The sequence below is a fragment of the Bos taurus genome, chromosome 1 (genome assembly GCF_002263795.3).
Source record: "Bos taurus isolate L1 Dominette 01449 registration number 42190680 breed Hereford chromosome 1, ARS-UCD2.0, whole genome shotgun sequence".
Classification (NCBI taxonomy): domain Eukaryota; kingdom Metazoa; phylum Chordata; class Mammalia; order Artiodactyla; family Bovidae; genus Bos; species Bos taurus.
The window spans coordinates 150063402-150087526 of record NC_037328.1 but is presented as its reverse complement, the minus strand read 5'-3'; the positions used below and the strand labels follow the sequence as shown (position 1 = coordinate 150087526).

The window sequence follows — 24125 nt, the reverse complement described above, 5'->3', positions numbered from 1 at the left end:
GAAACCAGAATTGAAAGAGACACGTGTACCCCAATGTTCATCACTGCACTGTTTACGATAGCTAGGACATGGAAGCAACCTAGATGTCCATCGGCAGACAAATGGATAAGAAAGCTGTGGTACATACACACAATGGAGTATTACTTAGTTATGAAAAAGAATGCATTTGAGTCAGTTCTGATGAGATGGGTGAAACTGGAGCCTATTATACAGAGTGGAGTAAGTCAGAAAGAGAAACACCAATACAGTATTTTAGTGCATATATATGAAATTTAGAAAGACCCTGTATACAAGACAGCAGAAAAGACACAGATGTAAAGAACAGACTTTTGGACTAGGTGGGAGAAGGTGAGGGTGGGATGATTTGAGCGAATAGCATTGAAACATGTGTATTACCATATGTAAAATAGATGACCAGTGCAAGTCTGATGCATGAAGCAGGGCACTCAAAGCTGGTGCACTGGGACAACCCAGAGGGATGGGGTGGGGAGGGAGGTGGGATGGGGTTCAGGATGGGAGGACACATGTGCACCTGTGGCTGATTCACAATGATGTTCCAATACTTAGGCCACTTGATGCAAAGAGCTGACTCATTGGACAGGACCCTGATGCTGTGAAAGATTGAGGGCAGGAGGAGACGGAGGCAACAGAAGACGAGATGATTGGAGAGCATCAGTGACTCAATGGACATGAGTTTGAGCAAACTCCGGGAGATAGTGAAGGACAGGGCAGCCTGGAGTGCCACAGCACATGGGATTGCAAAGAATCAGACACTTTGCCGACTTAACAACTGAACAACAACAACAACAACATGTGTGCATAAACATCTCTTAGCCAAGATGGATTCTGCCAAAGAGGCTTGTGGGTAGTTAGCAGCACTTAGCATCTCTCCCCTTTTGAATTCCAAGGAGCCCTTCTGCATGTGTGTAGTTGGGGAGGTCTCCTGACTTCAAGAATGAGAAATATGTGGTCTCTTATCTTTTATCTGGGCTTCCCAGGTGGCTCCGTGATACAGGAGACATGGATTCAATCCCTGGGTCAGGACAGCTAGATGTGAGACTTAGACTTCAATGCTCCTTCTCCCAACAGCCTGTGACATCCTAATGCAGGTATGGTCACTACACCTGCCACAGTGTATTCACAAAGGAGAATTAGCCATGTCAGCCGCCCCCAGTCTGCACTGTCCTGACCCTTCCCACCTACAATAGAAAGGCCACATGATTCTGAAAACAAAACTACCCTTGGCTCTTTGGAGACTGTTAGCATAAATCCAACATGCAAGGTACCTTAACATCTCAGACCTGGTGACCTGGGGTGAGCTTCTCCTTCCTCATCTTTTACTTTCTGTTCATCATTCTCACTAGCTGCCCAGCTGTTGTGATATATTCACCATGTAGCCTTCTGTTATTTTTATCATATGGCTTTTCACCATCTGCTCTGTGTTTCTGCAGATGACATTGCTCTTTGCAAGGTGGGGTCTGGCCTCCTACTAGACAATCTATTCTTCTTTTTCCTTTTACTCCTTCACTTCCAATGTGGTTTTTCAAAGCAGGTAAAACAGAAATCGTACCTATATAAACAGATGTGTATATAATTATGAAGCATAGAAAGTGCATTTAATTCTTCTTTCCAAAACCATAAAAACATTTCTTGATGTCAATCTCAGGATAAAGGATCTGAATTTTTTCCCCTAATTAAAAAAGAAACTTTTTAAATTTACTTTTATTTACACTGTCTGTGCTGCAAGAACGGCTGCATGGGTTTTTCTGGGGCCTGGTTATCTCTCATGCACGTGTGCTAAGTCACTTCAGTCATGTCCCCAACTTCTTGCAACCCTGTAGACTGTAGCCTGCCAGGCTCCTCTTTCCTTGGGATTCTCCAGGCAAAAATACTGGAGTGGGTTGCCATGCCCTGCTCCAGGGGATCTTCCCAACCCAGGGATCAAACCCACATCTCTTATGTCTCCTGCATCGGCAGGCAGGTTCTATACCACTAGCACCACCTGGGAAACCCTGGTGTCACCCCTCAGGTTCCTTCAAACATAAAGTGAACCCAGGCCAAAGATCACACTCAATTCATTAATGAAACAAGGACATCACAGAGATGTTACAACAGGTTCAAAGAAGTCAAACCACAAATTTATATGGAGGAAAGGAATATTGAAATGTTTATTCTCATTGGGAAAATTGACTGAACCTCCACTTGGCAAAATTTATTCTCAGGTCTATATACAAGAATGATTTAACTGGTAGTTACAACTGCATTGCAATCAGTTCTCTACAATTTCCAAATTATAAAAATAGCTCCAGGGCAATGAATAGCTAGAATCAGAAAACCCAGAAAGGTGTGCTCTAAATAATGCATAGTTTTTCTCTGGAAACTTTCAATACTCTTCCTTGCAAGTAATCTTTATTGTTTATTCCTAAATCTCCACACCCAAAACCTGGCTTCCTGTTCTCCACCCTCCTTCCTCTTTCTGGAAGCCATTGGCTCTCTTCAACTCAACCTGTGACCTTCCATCTTTAACGTGCTCTCAGTTCATTTCACAGTTCAGTCACTCAGTCATGTCTGACTCTCTGTGATCCCATGGACTGCAGCACACCAGGCCTCCCTGTCCATCACCAGCTCCCGGAGCTTATTCAAACTCATGTCTATTGAGTCGGTGATGCCATCCAACCGTCTCATCCTCTGTTGTCCCCTTCTCCTCCCGCCTTCAATCTTTCCCAGCATCGGGGTCTTTTCCAATGAATCAGTCCTTTGCATCAGGTGACCCAGTGGCAGGTAAATCTGCTGATGCTATTTTTCCAAGAAGCACCAATTGATCATCTCAGTGCCTTTCTGCACACAGCTTCTGATCCATGCTTCTCTTGCCTACTATCCCTCTTCTCTACATTGGCCGGTGGGCATGAGCCAACGTCCCCCATCAGCGTTTACATCAGAACACAATCCTGGCCTCAGTGACCTTCCAGGGCCAAGTCTACTTCTGCAATAAGAGCTGCACAGAAGTATATGAGTAATCAGGCTCCTGGTTCCCCAAAGTAAAAAATCGGTGGCCTGTGGGATTCAACGCCTTTCTTTCTCTTTTCTCCCATGTATAGAAACCTCATGAAATGCTCGCAGCATCTCAGATCCACTTTGAACTACAGCTGCTCCCTTGCTGTATGAGTCAAACTCTAATCAGAGAAGAAAAACCTTGGCTTCCATGATTAAGAGCATGTCAGAGACATGGTGAGCATGTCAGAGACCTCTAAGGCTGGCCATCAGGAAGGGAAAATGGAGGCTCCCGGGCAGGGGCTGAAGCTGCCATCCCCAGGGAGAATTTCTTCAAACCTCCCCCTTAGAGCCTTTCAACTGATCAAGTCAGGCCCACACAGGAAACATCACCTGATTACATCTATGAAATACTCTCCCGGCACCGCATCCATTAGCGATGAGTCAGGTAGCCCAGCCGAGCTGACACACCGCTTGGGAAACAAGCCAGTGTGTCGATGACACAAGTCATGTTGTGCTGTGGTGAAAACAAAAACAGCACTTGATTTGCAGTTGTCACAAACCCTGGGCTTGACCCAGCTCTGTCACTAGAACCACTCAGACCCTATGTACATTCTTTCCTTTGCTTATAAATGGCCAGACCTGGTCTGGCTGGGATTCCTGGGCTACTGAGCTAGTCAGGGTGTGATGTTCTGTATTTATAATGGGTTGTTACTAACATGTTTCTTGGTAACTAACTGGAAATGTTGTGTATGCCTTCCGGTTTACTCTTTTTTTAAATTGAAGTAAGGTTGCCTTACACTGTTGTGTTGGTTTCTCCAGTCCAGTGAAGTGAATCAGCTATGTGGATACATACATGGCCTCCCTCCCACCCCTCCAGGCCATCACAGAGCACCGGGCTGAGCTCCCTGTGCCATACAGCAGCTTCCCACTAGCTATCCATTTCATGCACAGCAATGTGTACATGTCAATCCTAATCTCCCAGCTTGTCCCACCCTCCCCTTCCATGTCCACATGTCCACTCACTACATACATCTCTGTCTCTATTTCTGCCCTGCAAATAGGTTCACATACCATTTTTCTAGATTCCACACATATGCATTAATATGCAGTATTTGTTTTTCTCTTTCTGACTTACTTCACTCTGTATGACAGACCCTAGGTGCACCCACATCTCTACAAATAACTCCATTTTGGTCCTTTTTACGGCTGAGTAATATTCCATTGTACATATGGACCATATCTTCTTTATCCATTCATCTGGTAATGGACATTTAGGTTACCTCCATGTCATGGCTTTTATAAATACTGCTGCAATGAATATTGGGATACATGTGTCTTTTTGCATTATGATTTTCTCAGGGAATTTATCCAGTAGTGGGATAAGACAACATCAGGTTTTAACAAATCACCTAAACATAACCTGTCACAGAGGGAGCGGAATAGCAGAGGGCATCTTGCCAGGAGTAGATGCATTTTATTTCTTCATCCTTTGACATGTTCAGAGTCAAAACAGTACTACATGGAGTTAGGAACAAAACTCTAAACCCGCATTTGTGGAGGCATGCTTCATGATATGCAAATACCAACCAAATGGAGAGAGAAATTTACTTCCCACTTTCCCTGCTTTGAAACTCAAAGAATGTGAGGATAAGCCCCCTAAGAAGGGGAATTAGTAGACCGACAATTTGGAGAGTTGACATGTTGCAAACTTTGTCTCTCACACAGTTGAGATGGAGAGGCTTTTTGTTTCTCTTCCAGCTCTTTAATCATGAAAAATTACAGCTCATACTTCCAGCGGATGGTTCTACTAATCTCATCAGGCTGCAAAGAGGAGCGGCTGGAGCTTTATCAAACTGGAGGATATACGCTGGTTCATCTCTAAGGTGTTGAGAAAATCCATTGTTGATAAGTCCTAGCTTGAAAACATTCCCTTACCCACAACATAAAACTCATCACTCCCTTCAACACAGACCCTGAGTTAACTCGATCACTAAATTGTAAGGCGCGTCGTTAAGCCCTATGAAACAAGGAGTGTGACCTGAGGTATTATATTAATATGTTCAAGTGTCAGCAGGAACATAGCTCTTTAAAGGGAATTCTCAAAAAAAAAATAAAATAAAATAAAGGGAATTCTCAGGGTCTTTCTGACCTGGCTGCCCCACTTGTAGAATGATTAATTCGGTCAGCCAAAGTTGCTAGTTCTGTCTTCTAGCTTTCCAGCAGAAGACCTGAAATTCACATTCTATGGGAGGAGCCGGCAAGTTTTGAAAGGTCAGATACATTGCTGCTCCTGACCCTGTGCCTTTCTCTCTCCTCTTCTCTTCCTGTCCCCTGAAAAATAGCCAAGAACTGCAAGGAGACACGAGTGGCATATGGATATCAAATAATAATAATAATCCAGTTATCTGACTATGTTTGCCTCTTCCAGTTTTTTCTGTACATCAATCACTTCTATTTTTCACGAAGTTGAATGTATCTTAGCTATTTCTGCATCACATCGAAGATACAGCTCTCTTTCACTCGGCACACAAACAGCAGCTTGAAAGTGTATTTCAATTAAAATATTCAAATTATCTGTAAATTACCTAGCCAATGATAAATCGCAGTTTTCCCATTAATCTCATTGAGCTTTCTTGCACATATTAGATTTGGTGTTAGGGGTCTCTATCTAGGACACACATGGGGTCTAGTTCTAAGAAGTGAACACAAGAAAATCAATATCCTTGAAGCTTCCTAGATCTAGAGAATGTCTTTTTTTTTTTTTTTTTGGCTTGACGTTTTTTGTTTGGGGAAAACTGTAGGCTGATGGAATCATAGGAGTGCTAAAGACCCCCAAAACCCTCCTGGGTACCTTCACTTCAGAAGAAGTAAAATAGAAGTGTTAGCTTCTCCATTTTCAGAGGGGTTATTGGAGAGGCATGGGGCTTTCCCAGTGGCTCAGCTGTAAAGAATTCACTTGCAGTACAGGAGATACCAGAGACGCAGATTCGATCCTGGGTCAGGAAGATCCCCTGGAGGAGGGCATGGCAGCCCACTCCAGAATTCTTGCTGGGAAAATCCCATGGACAGAGGAGCCTGGCAGGATACAGTTCATGTGATTACAGAGTCAGAGATGACTAAGTACGCATGCAGGACTGCCAGGGCATATGTTTGCTGGAAATTTGAAGAGATGCCCCATAACTGTCCAGACTAGAGCAATCCAATCCCATGACCTCAGCAGAAGGGCCTGATACCCTCCCAGCCCTGAACCCCAGTCGTATTTTTTTTTCATGCGTTCATGTTGATACCTTCAATTCAAATTAGGACTACAGTATTACTAGTTATTTTTAATTTACTTTATTGAAGTATAGTTGCCTTACAATGCTTGTGCTAATTTTTGCTGTACAGCAAAGTGATTCAGTTATACATATACATTTTTCATTTTCATATTCTTTTCCATTGAGGTTTATCACAGAATATTGAATATAATTCCCTGTGCTGTACAGTAGGACCTTGTTGTTTATCCAGCCTATATATACTAGTTTGGCTTCCCTGATGGCTCAGACAGTAAAGCGTCTGTCTACAATGCGGGAGACCTGGGTTCAATCCCTGGATTGGGAAGATCCCCTGGAGAAGGAAATGGCAATCCACTCCAGGACTATTGCCTGGAAAACCCCATGGACAGAGGAAGGAGCCTGGTAGGCTACAGGCCATGGGGCCGCAAAGAGTCGGACACGACTGAGCAACTTCACTTTCACTTTATACTAGTTTACATCTGCTAATCCCACACTCCCAATCCTTCCCTCCTCCACCCTCCGCCCCCTACCACTGGCAACAGCCAGTCTGTTCTCTATTGTGAGTCTGCTTCTGTTTCTTAGATAAGGTATTTGTGTCCTATTTTAGATTCCACACGTAAATGATGTCAACTGGTATCTGTCTTTCTCTTTCTGTCCAGTCATACTTTTAAATCTTCATATTGTAAGGGACATAATCACAAACAGAGTTTACAAGTCTGGATCGATTGGTGTTTACTTCTGTTTAGGTTCCATCTCTTCCCTGACTCATCCTGCAACATCTCGAACAATGACAAGTAAATATTTAATTTGAAGGCTGACATTTCAAGAAGAAAAACTATTAGGGAGTGGGACGGTTCTTTCCACATCCATATCAAACATCAGGTGTGGGCTGATGCATTGATTCAGACTACTTTCTCACCAGCTTCAACCCTCCAAGCTGGCATCTGGTGCTCGATGACGCACAGGCCATAAAAAGCTCACATTTTCAAAGGGTCTCTCCGGGAGTCCGGTCATTTCAGGCAATTTAAGCTCAACCTCCAAACTGCCAGTATAGTATAAGCTCCTCCTGCTCTGCTGCCCTGCCACAAACAATATGAGCACCATATTTTTAACTACTTCAAGAGATAATACAAGCAATCAGTTCAGTTCAGTTCAGTCACTCAGTCATGTCCAACTCTTTGAGACTCCATGAACTACAGCACGCCAGGCCTCCCTGTCCATCACCAACTCCCAGAGTTTACCCAAACCCATGTCCATTGAGTCGGTGATGCCATCCAACCATCTCATCCTTTGTCGTCCCCTTCTCCTCCTGCCCTCAATCTTTCCCAGCATCAGGGTCTTTTCAAATGAGTCAGCTCTTCGCATCAGGTGGTCAAAGTGTTGGAGTTTCAGCTTCAACATCAGTCCTTCCAATGAACACCCAGGACTGATATCCTTTAGGAAAGACTGGTTGGATCTCCTTTCAGTCCAAAATACAAGCAATAAGACTTGGTAAACCAAGAACAATTCATTTCTTACACAAGTCACAGCAAGGCATGTTAAATATCAACTGAACATTATTTTAGAAGTGGAGCCTTTATATACAGCGAGTTTATAAATCCATTAGCTCTTAAGTCCTGCTAATTATGCACTTTGTCACACAGAGCCAAGTGCCTCCAAAAACCTGTTTTAATAATATTTTAATAATGTCAGTTCTTTAGGCACAGAAATTGATTTTAGATATCAACCACACATTACGAATAAAGCAAAATTGAGTCCAAAACATTAACAATATGAATGTCGGGCACCAGATGTACTTTCTGAAGAATAAGCTCTCAAGGACACGATTATAAAATAGACACAGCCTTTTACTCTGCACCCACACTAAACCAGGGCTTCAATAAATCTAAGTTGGTACTGGTGATACAGCCGTCAAAATGAACAAGTTGAGGGCTGAGCACATGGCCAAAAAGCCATTTAATTTCTCCTCATCATCGAATTTCATTGACTTGGTTACCTTTTGGAGACACAGTCCAGCCATAATAATCTCTAAATTTCAAAAACTTTGAACCTGAGAGTATTAAGAATATTAACTTTGAACCCAAGGATGTAATTCACATTTGTAGGTTGTCTTTAAGACCACCAAACAGATCAAAAATTACTCCTCTAAAATTCTAATGAGTCAAATAATCCAAAATAAAGCACATTTTTTGAAGAAAAAAAAACTCAAAACACTCTGCCTCACTCAAGTTTGAGTCAACAACAGTCTCTTCCCAGCTGTTAATGTCAAGTGTCTAAATTCCTCAAGGGCCTTGCTCTGCTGTTCATTGTCTTGAATTTGTCTTGTCAGGATCTTTTTTTTTTTTTAAGCCTCTGTTCTACCTCCTAGAAAATCTCCCAGCTGTGGTTATTCTTGTGTAAACCTGACCCCTTCATCTTTACCTCAATTCTGCTTGTTTGTTTGTTTGTTTGTTTGTTTTTCAGAGGCAATAAAAGATGTCACATGCCAGTCAAGGTATCTGCCCTAACTTTCCAATTAAACCCCTAGGCTGTCTAGGAGAATGACTCAGCAAGTTGCATTACTGGGGCCTTATACTTTCACAAACCCACCAAAACACATTCAACCAAGTCAACTTACCAGATAGCACAAATCTAAGAGGAGAAAACCCAATATTTCACACTTAGCTGACAATTTTCACACGTGGTAACCACAGTCTCTGGGCTTTGCAGGTGGCTCAGTGGTAAAGAATCCGCCTGCCAATGCAGGAGATGTGGGCAGGGAAAATCCCCTGGAGAGGACACGGCAACCCACTCCAGTGTTCTCGCCTGGGAAATCCCATGGAGGAGCCTGGCGGGCCACACGGGGTCGCAGAGTCAGACACAACTGAGCAACTGAGCTTTGACCTTAACCACAGTCTCCATAACTTCTGTTGCTAAGTCAGAATTTATAGGTTGGGGACCAAGTAAAGAACGATCCCGGAAGCAGACAGATGCTGACTTTAGGTTTTTCATGGTATTTTAGCTTAGACTAGGATGGTAAGTTTTTATGAAGCTTGAACTCCTTAATAAAGCCTTCATTTCTTAGTTCTGATTTAGATCCCAGGTCGTCAATAGAGGTAAGGCAAAAATGTGTGTGTGTGTGTGTGTGCCTATTTGTGTGTGTGTGTCTATTTGTGTGTGTGTGTGCAAAAGTCACATTTGCAAAACAGAAAAGATAAATTAGAAACTTTCCTTGCTTGTGAAAAGAGGCACACTGACTATATTTTACTTTAAATAGTGACACACACAGTTCGGTTCAGTTCAGTTGCTCAGTCGTGTCCCACTCTTTGCGATCCCATGGACTGCAGTACACCAGGCCTCCTGTCCATCACCATCTCCCAGAGTCTACCCAAACCCATGTCCATTGAGTCCATGATGCCATCCAACCGTATCATTCTCTGTCATCCCCTTCTCTTCCCACCTTCAATCTTTCCCAGCATCAGGGTCTTTTTCAGTGAGTCAGCCCTTCGCATCAGGTGGCCAAAGTATTGGCATTTCAGCTTCAGCATCAGCCTTTCCAATGAATATTCGGGACTGATCTCCTTTAGGATGGACTGGCTGGTTGTCCTTGCAGTCCAAGGGACTCTCAAGAGTCTTCTCCAACACCACAGTTCAAAAACGTCAATTCTTCGGTGCTCAGCTTTCTTTTTTTTTTTTTAATTTTATTTTATTTTTAAACTTTACATAATTGTATTAGTTTTGACAAATATCAAAATGAATCTGCCACAGGCATACATGTGTTCCCCATCCTGAACCCTCCTCCCTCCTCCCTCCCCATACCATCCCTCTGGGTCGTCCCAGTGCACTAGCCCCAAGCATCCAGTATCGTGCATCAAACCTGGACTGGCATCTCGTTTCATACATGATATTTTACATGTTTCAATGCCATTCTCCCAAATCTTCCCACCCTTTCCCTCTCCCACAGAGTCCATAAGACTGTTCTATACATCAGTGTCTCTTTTGCTGTCTTGTACACAGGGTTATTGTTACCATCTTTCTAAATTCCATATATATGCGTTAGTATACTGTATTGGTGTTTTTCCTTCTGGCTTACTTCACTCTGTGTAATAGAACACCGACACAAGCTTCCCTAACCAGGAAACCTTGACAAGCCACCTGTACAAACCCACACACAGTGAGGAAAAGCCACAATAAAGAGAACTCCACAAACTGCCAGAATACAGAAAGGACACCCCAAACTCAGCAATTTAAACAAGATGAAGAGACAGAGGAATACCCAGCAGATAAAGGAACAGGATAAATGCCCACCAAACCAAACAAAAGAGGAAGAGATAGGGAATCTACCTGATAAAGAATTCCGAATAATGATAGTGAAATTGATCCAAAATCTTGAAACTAAAATGGAATCACAGATAAATAGCCTGGAGACAAGGATTGAGAAGATGCAAGAAAGGTTTAACAAGGACCTAGAAGAAATAAAAAAGAGTCAATATATAATGAATAATGCAATAAATGAAATTAAAAACACTCTGGAGGCAACAAATAGTAGAATAACAGAGGCAGAAGATAGGATTAGTGAATTAGAAGATAGAATGGTAGAAATAAATGAATCAGAGAGGATAAAAGAAAAACGAATTAAAAGAAATGAGGACAATCTCAGAGACCTCCAGGACAATATTAAATGCTACAACATTCAAATCATAGGGGTTCCAGAAGAAGAAGACAAAAAGAAAGACCATGAGAAAATACTTGAGGAGATAATAGTTGAAAACTTCCCTAAAATGGGGAAGGAAATAATCACTCAAGTCCAAGAAACCCAGAGAGTCCCAAACAGGATAAACTCAGCTTTCTTATAATCCAACTCTCACATCCATACATGACTACTGGAAAAACCATAGCCTTGACTAGACGGACCTTTGTTAACAAAGTAATGTCTCTCCTTTTTAATATGCTATCTAGGTTGGTCATAACTTTTCTTCCAAAGAGCCAAATGTCTTTTAATTTCATGGCTGCAGTCACCATCTGCAGTGATTTTGGAGCTCAAAAAATTAAGTCTGCCACTATTTCCACTGTTTCTCCATCTATTTGCCATGAAGTGATGGGACCAGATGCCATGATCTTCATTTTCTGAATGTGGAGCTTTAAGCCAACTTTTTCACTCTCCTCTTTCACTTTCATCAAGAGGCTTTTTAGTTCCTCTTCACTTTCTGCCATAAGGGTGGTGTCATCTGCATATCTGAGGTTATTGATATTTCTCCCAGCAATCTTCATTCCAGCTTGTGTTTCCTCCAGCCCAGCGTTTCTCATGATGTACTCTGCATAGAAGTTAAATAAGCAGGGTGACAATACACAGCCTTGACATACTCCTTTTCCTACTTGGAACCAGTCTGTTGTTCCATGTCCAGTTCTAACTGTTGCTTCCTGACCTGCATACAGGTTTCTCAAGAGGCAGGTTCAGGTGGTCTGGTATTCCCATCTCTTTCAAAATTTTCCAGTTTATTGTGATCCACACAGTCAAAGGCTTTGGTGTAGTCAATAAAGCAGAAATAGATGTTTTTCTGGAACTCTATTGCTTTTTCCATGATCCAGCAGATATTGGCAATCTGATCTCTGGTTCCTCTGCCTTTTCTAAAACCAGCTTGAACATCAGGAAGTTCACAGTTCACATATTGCTGAAGCCTGACTTGGAGAATTTTGAGCATTACTTTGCTAATGTGTGAAATGAGTGCAATTGTGCGGTAGTTTGAGCATTCTTTGGCATTGCCTTTATTAGGGATTAGAACGAAAACTGACCTTTTCCAGTCCTGTGGTCACTGCTGAGTTTTCCAAATTTGCTGGCATATTGAGTGCCACACTTTCACAGCATCATCTTTCAGGATTTGAAATAGCTCAACTTGAATTCCATCACCTCCACTAGCTTTGTTCATGGTGATGCTTCCTAAGGCCCACTTGACTTCACATTCCAGGATGTGTGGCTCTAGATGAGTGATTGCCCCATCGTGATTATCTGGGTCATGAAGATCTTTTTTGTACAGTTTTTCTGTGTATTCTTGCCACCTCTTCTTAATATCTTATGCTTCTGTTAGGTCCATACCATTTCTGCCCTTTATTAAGCTCATCTTTGCATGAAATGCTCCCTTGGTATCTCTAACTTTCTTGAAGAGATCTCTAGTCTTTCCCATTCTGTTGTTTTCCTCTATTTCTTTGCACTGATCACTGAAGAAGGCTTTCTCGTCTCTCCTTGCTATTCTTTGGATTGGGTAAACTTACATGTAAAATTCACAAACAACTTCTGGAGAATTTAATGATAGTCCAGAGTAAGGTTTACCTGGTTGTAAATGAGTAAAAACACAGCCCTTTTTCACAGCACTACAGGAGAAATCCCAACCCTTGGTGATTCCAACCCTTCTGGAAGATCAGAAGCTGCTCCCAAGGGGGACTGTCTTCCAAGCCTCGGTCCGGGTGTTGGGGAGCAGGGCTGAGGACTGAACATGGTCCATTTGTTGGGACAGTGGAGCTCTGTCCTGCTGCAGGGCTGGAACTGCCTACTTTATGTGTGTGTACCTGCAGTCCTGCCATCAAAAACTCAGGGTTCTCTGTGCCTCTCTTTCCTTTCCACTCCCAAGGTTGCCATCGAGCCCAGCACCAGCTCCTCAGTGAAGCTGGTGGACCCGACATACAATTGGACAGTGAAGGAGTCACATGGGCACCAGTCCGGTGCTTCAGAAGCACTCAGCACACCCCTCAAACACCTACTCCGTTCGGTGTTCACGGCTGCCCTGTGCTTCATGGACACGGGGCAGAGCAAGAGATGTAGGCAGGAGGCCCTTCTGTGCTTTCAAGGGTGTGGAGGAAATAAATATCCCGGATGTAGCGAGAGACAGGCAGGAGGAGGCTCTCCCTTTTGTCAGTTAGTTATGACTTGGGAGGTTGGGTTTGATATACATACACCACTGATACTGTGTGTAAAATAGGTAACAAATTAGAATCTACTGTAGAGCACAAGGAACTCGACTTAACGCACTGTGGTGACCTAAATAGGAAGAAAATCCAAAGGAGAAAACATATATGTATACATATGTGCTTAGTTGCACAGTCATGTCCAACTCTTTGCGACCCCATGGACTATAGCCCACCAGGCTCCTCTCTCCCGGGAATGCTCCAGGCAAGAATACTGGGGTGGGTTGCCATGCCCTCCTCTAGGAGATCTTCCCAATCCAGGGATCAAACCCAGGTCTCCTGCATTGCAGCCAGATTCTTTACCATCTGAGCCACCAGGGAAGCCCATGTATACATACAGCAGTTTCATTTTGCTGTATAGTAGAAACTAAAATAACATTGTAAAGCAACTATACTCCATAAAAATTAATTTAAAGAGTTAGTTATGGAGAAGGTTTCAAACTGTGGTGTTGGAGAAGACTCTTGAGTCCCTTGGACTGCAAGGAGATCCAACCAGTCCATCCTAAAGGAAATCAGTCCTGAATATTCATTGGAAGGACTGATGCTGAAGCTGAAACTCCAATACTTTGCCCACCTGATGCAAAGAGCCAAGTCATTGGAAAAGACCCTGATGCTGGGAAAGACTGAAGGCAGGAGGAGAAGGGCATGACAGAGGATGAGATGATTGGATGGCACCACTGATTCAATGCAAATGAACTTGGACAAACTCCCGGAGATGGTAAGGGACAGGGAGGCCTGGCATGCTGTGGTCCATAGGATCACAAAGTCAGACATGACTTAGTGACTGAATAACAACAACATGGAGAGCTGAAAAAAGCTGCAACAAGTTTCTATCTGCTGACATGCAGAGTTCACCAGACTGTCATCATCCCCTCTAGATGTTATGTCTGAGTTGTGTCCTCTCAGAATTCATATGCTGAAACACTAACTTCCAGTCCCTCAGAATGGGGTCACATGTGAAGATAAGGCTTTAAAAGAGGTTGTTGATTTAAAAGAAGGTCCTTGGGGTGAGTGCTAATCCAGTATGACTGGTGTCCTTACAAGAGGAAACCAGGACACAGACAGGTATAGAAGACAGATTACAAAGGGAGACGAAGAAGATGAGCCTCTATAAGCCCAGGAGGGAAGCCTCAGAGGAAGCCAACCCAGCCAACGACACCCTGGTCTCAGACTTCCAGCTCCTAAAACTGTAAGAAAATCAGTTTCTGTGGTTTAAAGCTACTCAGTCTGCAGTGCTTTGTCATTGCAGCCTTAGCAAAGTCAATGGGAAGCTCAGGCGGACAGTGGTGAAGAATCTGCCCTCCTATGCAAGAGACATGTGTTCGATCCCTGGGTTGGGAAGATCCCTGGAGAAGGAAATGGCACCCCACTCCAGTATTCTTGCCTGGAGAATCCCAGGGACAGAGGAGCCTATCGGGCTACAGTCCACGGGGTCACAGAGAGTCGGACACGACTGAGCTCACAGGAGCAATCACATACAGCAAACTACAACACATGGGGACTGAGGCAACTCTGAGTAAATAAATACCAACTTTACAATGTAGCAAGCCCGTACGTGCTCCTTGTCTGCCTGCCACCCTTCTGAGTGCTCCTCACTCCTAACAACAGTCCCATGAGCTGAGGACCACGCCACCTCCACTGTACAGAGGAGGATCACAAAGCAGAGGGAATTCAAGGCTTTGCCCAGCGTCATACAGCTTACGCAGCAGAGCTGAGATCTAAACGCAAGGCAGTCTGACCCCAGGTTACATGTTCCACTCTCATACAGAGTGAAGATTAATGTTGCAAAGAAAAATAAGGTTAAAAGTTGATGGGGAGTAGAGAGGAGCTCTACAGTAGGTAGGGTGTCAGAGAAGTTATTCTTTTAGCCATGACCTGAAAAATGTGATGAGAGAGGCATACAAAGACACGGAGGAAGGGCTTTCCTGGCAAGTACAATGGCCTCAGGATGGAAGGAGCTTGGCACCTGGAGAGAAAAGCCAGAAAAGCAAAGAATGAGAAACGCAGTTACGGGGAGACTTCTTGGAGATCCCGCAGGGACTGTAGGTCTCCTGAGCCTAGATTTTATCACAAGTGTGCTGGACAATCCTTGACCCATTCCGAGTCAGGGAGCAAGGTCATCTGATTGCTGCTCAAAGCCAACAATGGCTCCAGCTTCCATGTAGAGAATGAATTATATAAGATGCAAGATGGTCATCAGGAAGCTCAGTTAGGAGTAGATGAAGCAAAAAGTGAACATGCCTTGAAATAAGGTAGTAACTGTGAGGATGGTGAGCAATGATCAGATCTGGGATTTACTTATTAGTACAACAGAGAGCTCATGGTCTTCCCACCAAGAACGTTGGAGAACAATGATCACAGATGAGGTAACTGGGGACAATTGCAGGCTGACTTGTGAGATATCAACTATGAGTACAATAGGACTTAGGAAAGAAATAATTAATAATTCACTTAAGGTTAAGGATTTGCTTAACCACATATATGGGCTTCCCTGGTGGCTCAGCTGGTAAAGAATCCACCTGCAATGCAGGAGACCCCAGTTCAATTCCTGGGTCAGGAAGATCCGCTGGAGAAGGGATAGGCTACCCACTCCAGTATTCGTTGGGCTTCCCTGGTGGCTCAGCTGGTAAAGAATCTGCCTGCAATGTGGGAAACCTGAGTTCCATTGGGTTTGGGAAGATACCCTGGAGAAGGGAAAGGCTACCCACTCCAGTATTCTGGCCGGGAGAATTCCATGGACTGTATAGTCCACGGGGTTGCAAAGAGTGGGATATGACTGAGCAACTTTCACTAACCACATATGTTGAAGATTTTTCCATGATAATTACCTACAGCTATATTTTGCTCTTTCATATTTCAGAGTTATTATTTTACATTAAGCCTTCAAATTTTAATATGTTTTTATTGTTCTTTATCTTCCATTTTATGGTCCAGTTTTGCTTTTGCTTTGTTGTGTGCTTTTTCACAACTTGCAATTTGACACCAAGTCTGATTTCATTCTTCCTTAATATATCCTAGACTTAGATCTCTGTTCTGTAGACAGAATCTATTGCCTCCCCACCATAAACTACAGGCTCCCCTGATAGCTCATTTGGTAAAAAATCCACCTGCAATGTGGGAGACCCTGGTTTGATCCCTGGGTTGGGAAGATCCCCTGGAGAAGGGGATCTTCCTTCTCCAAGAAGGACATAGTATTCCCTATCAAACTCAAGCACTGAGCTTTACGTATAATTTTTCTTAAAAGATTTGTTCAAATATTTTCTATTGATTTATTCTGTTTTCTTCTCCAAGGACTCAAATTCTATATTGAGCTGTCTTTGTCTTTTCTGCCCATCATATTCTAGTCAATCCCTTTTTAAAACTCTTTGTTTTGCTTTGCTTTTGCTCTATTTTCTCAAGTCTGTACTTCATGTCTCTGATCATATTTTTATCGGTGTTTTTTCTCTTTTGTCCAAATCCAGTGAGCCTTTTATTATTATAGCACTTTGCTTTTCTCATCTAGGTCAGTTTTAATTTTATTCTGTTGTTCTGTCATTTCCTTTTACACCTCGGGATTCTCTGCTTTTAGTTCTTAAAATACGGAAGCTAGTTCTCACCAGTTCTTCGAGTGTATGGGGAATTATTTTGTTGTATTTTCCATCTATTCCATTACAAAATGTTTCCTTGTATTTTTCCTCAAGAGCCTCTAGTGTGTCTCTCTTTAAAATAGATTCTCTGCTCGTTTTTTCTTGAATGCGGGCGTTCTCCCCTGGATCAGCTATCTGAGAAAGGACGGTTTTGAAAGAAGTCAAAGAAGAGCTGAAAATTAGCAGGGAGTCTCTGGTTCAAAGTGAGGCTGTAATAATGGATTCTGTCAGAGGGTTAATCCTTAAATCACTACAGCTAAGAAAGATTGGCAGACACAGAGCAACTAACCATCACCGCTCCTCCACTCAGCCATCCAGGGGGACTGCCTCTTAGAGACCTGAGCATTTTCTCATTCCCTTCTGCTTCCTGTGACCCTTCTGCGGTGTCCTGCATGGTCCAGGGAGGCTCCCACAGGCCTACATCTTCATCTTGTTGTCCTAAACATAGGGTCCTCCTCAGGGTGAAGAAGACCATGCTCTGCTGGTTCCGCCATGGGCCTCCAGTGCCCATAAGTCACCCTTTCTCACCAACAGGCTGCATCCTGATCCAGTTCCTGCTGCCTATTGCTCGCATCCTTCTTTATATACAGTTTGGGACTCTAGACATTTCCTAGTTTCACCAGCAATAAAACTCTATCTTGTTTCTGTGTCTCTTTGCCATGTTTTGAAGGAGACAGAGAAGCTCTTGTATTACCATCATAAAATTAGGTATCTCCACAAATAATAATTTAAATAAAAACTTATTCTTTGCTTCTACCCCTAGAGGTTTCAATTCAGTAGGTTTGCAATGGAGCAGAGTCACCTCTAGGTTTAGAAAGAGCCCACAGGCTTGAAGCATTTAGGATGCCACTCAATGCTCTTCCTATGCAGAGGACTGGCTGACCAATCATATTCAGATGACCACAGACCAGAGATAAATCAAGTAACCATCAAATTTATCCATATCAGCACCCTAGACACACACCTCCCCCAGTGCAGAGATCCTTGAACAGACCTAAGACTGAAAAGAGATGGCTTATCCTGCTGACCATGCTGGTTATTCCCTTTTTTTTTTTTTAACTTTTGAAATATTTTGAACCAACACAAAAGTCACGAGAGTAACACGGCACACACGCCCCCTTGACCTCTTCGCCCTTCACATTTGTCTTATTTGTGGACTCTCTTTCTCTCTTTTGGAGCATTTGAGAATTAGTTGTAGATGTCAAGATCCTTCACCCCTAAGTATTTGAGCATGACTCTCCTGGGAGCAAGGACATTCTCCCCATCGATCTGAGGCCCACCTGCTCTATAGGCTCTCTTGCTCATCTACATGGAGACAGGGAGCCAGGATCAGAGAGGGTGAATTCCAACACGGAAGCCAGCAGCACAAAATCACCCTGAGTCAGGACATGAAAGGAGGGCTTAGGGAGAGGACAGAGGGCAAGAAAGATGATAGCATGATCTCCGGCAGAAAGGGTCCCAGCCACAAGAAGAAGCCAAATGTTGAAGCTGGTTGCTGCTTCAAGTTGAGTAATTCTATCCCAACCCCCACCCCAGAGAACACGGTCCAGGAATGCCACAGCATGGTCTAGAACTGCCTCGGTGATATTTAGAAAGCAGACTTATATGATTTTAAAACCTAAAGAGCTTCAAAAATCAGGTTTGGACACCCCCACCCGCCATGCTTCTGGCCGTGGCTCCGTGACTGATGGAGAAAGCAAACACCATCTGTCCAGTGCCAAGTCCCACAGAGGATCCAGTCTTAGGAAAGAATTTTTGCCTTGAGCTCCCTGAATCCTATCTCCAGCCCTCCCTCTTGCCTTCTGCTGTCCTCTGGGGCAGGGAGCCTCAACAGCTGCTGCCTGTCAAAAACTGGGGCTCCTGGCAGTGCTTGGCCTAACAGCCCACCTTGTAACTAATGGTGACAGGGGTCATTTTTCTTTTCTTGGGGCTAAATACCAAACAATCGGGGATGACCAAATTGTCAGGGAGAAGCCCTTATTGTGAATCCGTGGATTTGAGAAAGACTCACTATGATTGGGCAGGACTGGGCTTCATAGTCCATCAGCCCTGAGACGGCCATGTGAACACAGCACATAATTACGCAACGACCGGTCCACAGGGAGAGAGGGTCCCCAGCAGATGCATTCACTCTCAACTTTTGCTTTTTGAATTGGAAATTTATGATTGAATTTTTAGGCCCCATAAGGCGTAAAGGATGGAATTTCTCTCCTCCATTTAATTATTTTGTCTCAAAATGGCCTAACCTGCACAAAAGATGCAAACCCATTTTCCATGACACAGGTAAGGAACCTCAGCCATTCTCTTCTCTCCTCTGGTTTTGTATGGAATGGTCCCAGGGATAGTCAGGACAGAATAAAGGGAGGGCGTGATAATTTTCCAAAAGGAGAGAGATGATTCCATTAGAGAGGCTTCAGAGAATGAAAATTCCATTTATTTATTTCCTTTAAAGCTCTGAAACATGAAAGCTGCTAGCCCACTCCAAAATCTTGCCATTAACTGCATCTTCACTGCAGTATTTAGAATGAAGGCTGGCCTAAGTGGCAGAAGGAGAAGGAGGTGGCACAAAAAAGGAAAATAGAAAAGAAAGTTTCTTCTTGTGGCCAGGACCCTATCTGCTGGAGATGATGCTATCATCTTTCTTGCCTTCAGTCCTCATGCATTAAACTTAAAAAAAAAAAAAAAAAGACCTTATTTTTCTCTGTTTCTTTCTTGGTATACACTCTGTGGGCACCTGAAAAGCGTGTACATCCTGCTGCTGTTAGGTAGAGTACTCTATGAATGTTGATTAGATCCTATTGGTTGATGGTGTTGCTGAGTTCATCTCTATTTCTGTTGATTTTCTCTCTAGTTGTTCTAACAATTATTGAGAGGGATGTTGAAGGTTTCAGCACTCGTGGGTGTGCACATTCCCCCTTCCAGTTCTATCAGTTTTTGCTTTACATATTTTGCTTCCCTGTTGTTTGGTGCATATGCATTTAAGATCGCTGCATGCTCTTGGCTGGCTGACCCTTTGTCATTACAAAATACTTCTCTCCATCTCCGGTATGTTCTTTGCTCTGAAGTCTATTCTATATGCTGATAAAGCCACACCTGCTTTCTCTTCATTCATGTTAGTGTGGTATATCTTTTTCCATCTTTTTACTTTCAACCTACCTTTACCATCACGGGAATTATAGTCTATCGTATTTACCTCTACATTTGCTCTTTCCGTGTCATTTTCTCACTTTATAGTTTTCCAAAAACCCTTCTTTTATCATTTTTTCTTTGTTTAGATAGCTTCCTTTCACCATTCTTTGAGAGTGGGTCTGCTGTTGACAACTTCTCTTTGTTTTTCATCATCTAAAAATGGTTTAATTTCTTCTTAATTCAAGAAGGATTTTTTTTTTGCTGGTATGGAATTCTGGATTTATGATTCTTTCTTTACAGTAACTGAAAAACACCAAGCCACTTCCTTCTGGCCCCCATATTTTCTGATGAGAAGTTCACTGTTATTTGAATTCTTTTTCCCCTGAAGTATTGTGTCATTTCTCTGGATGTCCTCAAGATTTTCTCTAGCTTTTAGAAGTTTGATTATGAAAAAAATAAAAATAAAAAAAAAAGAAGTTTGATTATGACATGTCTTTGTGTAGGGGTCTTTGGATTTATCTTATATGGGATTCAGTAAACTTCTTGAATTAATATTTTTTTAAATTTGGGAAGATTTAAATATGCTTTCAGTCCCTGCCTCCTTCTCCTCTTCTGGTACTCGACAACATTAGTGTTAGATCTTCATTACAGACCCACATGTTCTCAAGGGTCTGTTGACTCCTTTTTAAGTCTGTTTTCTCTCTGTTGTTCTTACTGAGTAATTTATATTTATTCTCTCTTCAAACTCACTTCTACTTTCCTCCATCCTCTCCACTCTGCTGCTGAGTTCACTCATGGACCTTTCTTTCCTCAGTGTTTGTAATTTTTAGTTCCAGCATTTCCATGTGGTTTTCCTCTACACTTGCTAAATTTTTTTCTGACACCATTTTTTTGCTGAGACTTTTAAAATGTTTGTTTCATCACGTTTATAATTGCCTGTTGAAGCGTTTGTATTAAGTGCTTTAAAATTTTCAGATAATTCTAAGGTCTGTGTCATGTCAACGTTGGTGATTGTCTTTTTCTCATTCAATTTGAGCTCTTTCTCTTCCTTTTGGGGACAAGTGAATTTTTCGATTGAAACCTAGATGTTTTTGAGCACTACCTTGCCAGCATGTGGAATGCTAGACGTTGGGAGGATTATAAGACTTATGAGGATTATAAGACTATGGATCTTGTTTAAATCTCGTATTACAGCAGCTCTCTCCTGACCCCAGGCTTGTGGTGAGGGGGTGGGGTGGGGGGGGTTCCTCTTAATTACACCATTGTGATGTCAGTGTCCTTTGACACAAGGATTAGGGAGGATCTTTGTTACCACTGGGTGGGAGTGATACCACCCTGGCTGAGGGGAGTACCTCCTTGATGCTTCCCCTGTCGTCTTCACTACACTTCTCTGAAGTGGCAGTGTTACTGATGAGCAGTAGTGGTGGAAGTCCTGGCTCTGCAGTAGGATTCTTCCAACGCCACCCTCCTGGGGATGGGGAGAGTAGCTTCATTACTGCTGAGGCTGGGGAGAAGTCCAGGCTCCCCATGAGCTCTCTGAGTGGGGGCAGCTATTACCCCTCAGCCAGGGTGAAAATCTGGGCCCCTCCCTCTGTCTTCTCTGATACCATCCTGGCGGGAGGTGTGCGTGCCTTGCTACAGACTGGCAAGGGTAAGAGTCGAGGCTACCCATTCATCCTTTGCTCTCAGGGTGAGGTTGCAGTTGTTTCAGTGTAGTTTGGGCTTGGAGTAGAGAAGTTATCGTCTAAAAGTTTTCCGTCTTTCTAGGCTACCTCTCCCTTAGTACTTGGCTAGAGAGGGCAGACTTTTCCTGGGGCATTTTTTTTCTGTATCCACTGACGTTTCCATGTTGCCAGCTTCCCTAGGATCCGGTCTGGGATATAAGAAGCAAAAAGGAAGAAGTAACAACAACAACAGGGAACTCACCACCATTGTTCTTCAGGCTCAAAGTTCAGGCTCAAAGTCTCTGCCACGTTCTGTCCACTTTGTACGCTTGCTGTATGTGTGTATATAGGCAGACCTCATTTTATTGTGCGTCACTGTATTGCACTTAGCCAACATTGCATGTTTTACAAATTGAAGATTTGGGGCAACGCTACATCAGGCAAGTCTCTTGGTACAATTTTTTTCAATAGCATTTACTCACTTCCTGTTTCTATGTCAGAATTCTGCTAAGTCTCACCATATTTCAAACCCTCTACAAGCAAAAAGTTTACAACTCGCTGAAGGCTCAGATGGTGGTTAGCATCTTTTTAGCAAAAAAAAGTATTTTTTAAATTTAAATATGGGTATTTCTTTTAGGCCTGATGCTAATGCATACTCAATAGACTAGAGCATAGCATAAACATAGCTTTTATATGCACTGGGAATCCAGAAACTGTGTGTAACTCACTTTATCATGATATTTACTTTATTGAGGTGGTCTGGAACCTAGCCCACAATATCTTTGAGGTATGATTGTAATGTTCATGGTTTTCTAGTTGTACAAAGTGGGAGGAATAGAGAAAAGTACATCTATGCCATTTTCCCAGAAGCTGAAATAGGAGGTTAATTGTAAATAGAAAAGAGGAAGTGGGACAAAGAATGAAAGACAAAAGCTTATGGAAATGGCACTTTCTTGCTTTCCTTTCTTCTCAGAGTTGTGCGCTGCTAAGAATGAGCTGTGAGGTACCCAGTGAAGGGGTAACCATCTCTCCCTTCCCTCCTCTGCCCAAACAGAAGTTCAAGCTGCAAATGTGGCAAGAAGCACATAAAATGAAATTATTTTTATCAGTAAATGTTCCTCATTCTCCAGTCCAGTAAATGTCACATTTGGTTATGAAATTGAATTTTTCAAAATAACATTTTTAAATACTCCTCCGACTTAGTCTTTTGGTATTGACACAGATGAGAGATGGAAGGGTTTCATCTCCTTGTCTCCAACATCCTCTCTCACACATGCATAAGTAACAGGCTGATTTCTGATGGTTGGAATAGCTGGGGCTCTCTGGCTCCTCTGACCCAGTTCAGCAGGGATGACCTCTGTTTTGAAAACAACCATCCACACCACTTCTCTGGACACCAACAGTGCCCAAGAGTGGCCTGGCTTGGGAAGGAGCTGTTACTGTGCTCCACTGGCTTCCCCATCTCACTGGGGCATTTCCACATGGGTTATCCAATATTGAGCAGCCCAGTCTAAAGTTTCACCCTGGGATTAATCTTCCTGAAAAAGAAAAAAAAAAAAAAAAAAACACTTGATCATGGCCCTCTCAAAGGCTGTCCGTGATCATCCCTCACAAAACTGAGCCATAAATGAATGAATGAATGGAAGAATAGACAAATAACTAAATCCCTTGCTCTCCATTGCAACCCAGGCAGTTCTTGAGGCAGAACATGGACAAATTGCCTCATGACAACACAGCCCAGCCCTAGTGAAGAAGTTAGCTCATCCCTGCCAATGCAAACTATATGCAGAAGTTAAAAGGCAGGGGAGTTGTGAGCTCTGAGCAGTTGTTTTCTCTGTGTAATTTATTTTCCCCCTTAAACTATAACCACATATTTGAAACAACTTTAGAAGGGCTCTAAAATTCATTCATTGCATCATTCTATTGCATCACTTCCTAGAGCAGAAATCCTTCTGGAACATTCTGGACAAATGATGAGCCAGCATCCCATGTGAGGAAACTCACAACTGTTACCAGAAACTTTACTCCTTCTATTCATTCTTTTTTTAATTAACTTTATTGGCATATAATTGCTTTAGCAATGTTGAGTTTGTTTCTATTGCACAGTAAAGAGAATTATCTGTATCTACACATGTATCTTGGAGAAGGCGATGGCACCCCACTCCAGCACTCTTGCCTGGAGAATCCCATGGACGGAGGAGCCTGGTAGGCTGCAGTCCATGGGGTCGCTAAGAGTCGGACATGACTGAGTGACTTCACTTTCACTTTTCACTTTCCTGCATTGGAGAAGGAAATGGCAACCCACTCCAGTGTTCTTGCCTGGAGAATCCCAGGGACGGGGGAGCCTGGTGGGCTGCCGTCTATGGGGTCGCACAGAGTCGGACACGACTGAAGCGACTGAGCAGCAGCAGCAGCATACATGTATCTCCTCTTTTTCAGATTTCCTCCCCGTTTAGGTCACCACAGAGTACTGAATGGAGTTCCCTGTGCTATACAGT

General features: G+C 43.0%; 1 protein-coding gene and 1 long non-coding RNA gene across 2 annotated transcripts in view; both read left to right on the top strand.

Annotated features, from left to right (window-relative positions):
• The window catches only part of KCNJ6 (potassium inwardly rectifying channel subfamily J member 6), a 343139-nt gene that overhangs the window by 53959 nt on the left and 265055 nt on the right, over positions 1 to 24125 (top strand). The window lies entirely within an intron of this gene.
• LOC132346072 (uncharacterized) lies at positions 21236 to 22816 on the top strand. The gene is made up of 2 exons (XR_009495772.1): positions 21236 to 21614; positions 21820 to 22816. It is a non-coding gene; the product is annotated as an uncharacterized lncRNA (long non-coding RNA).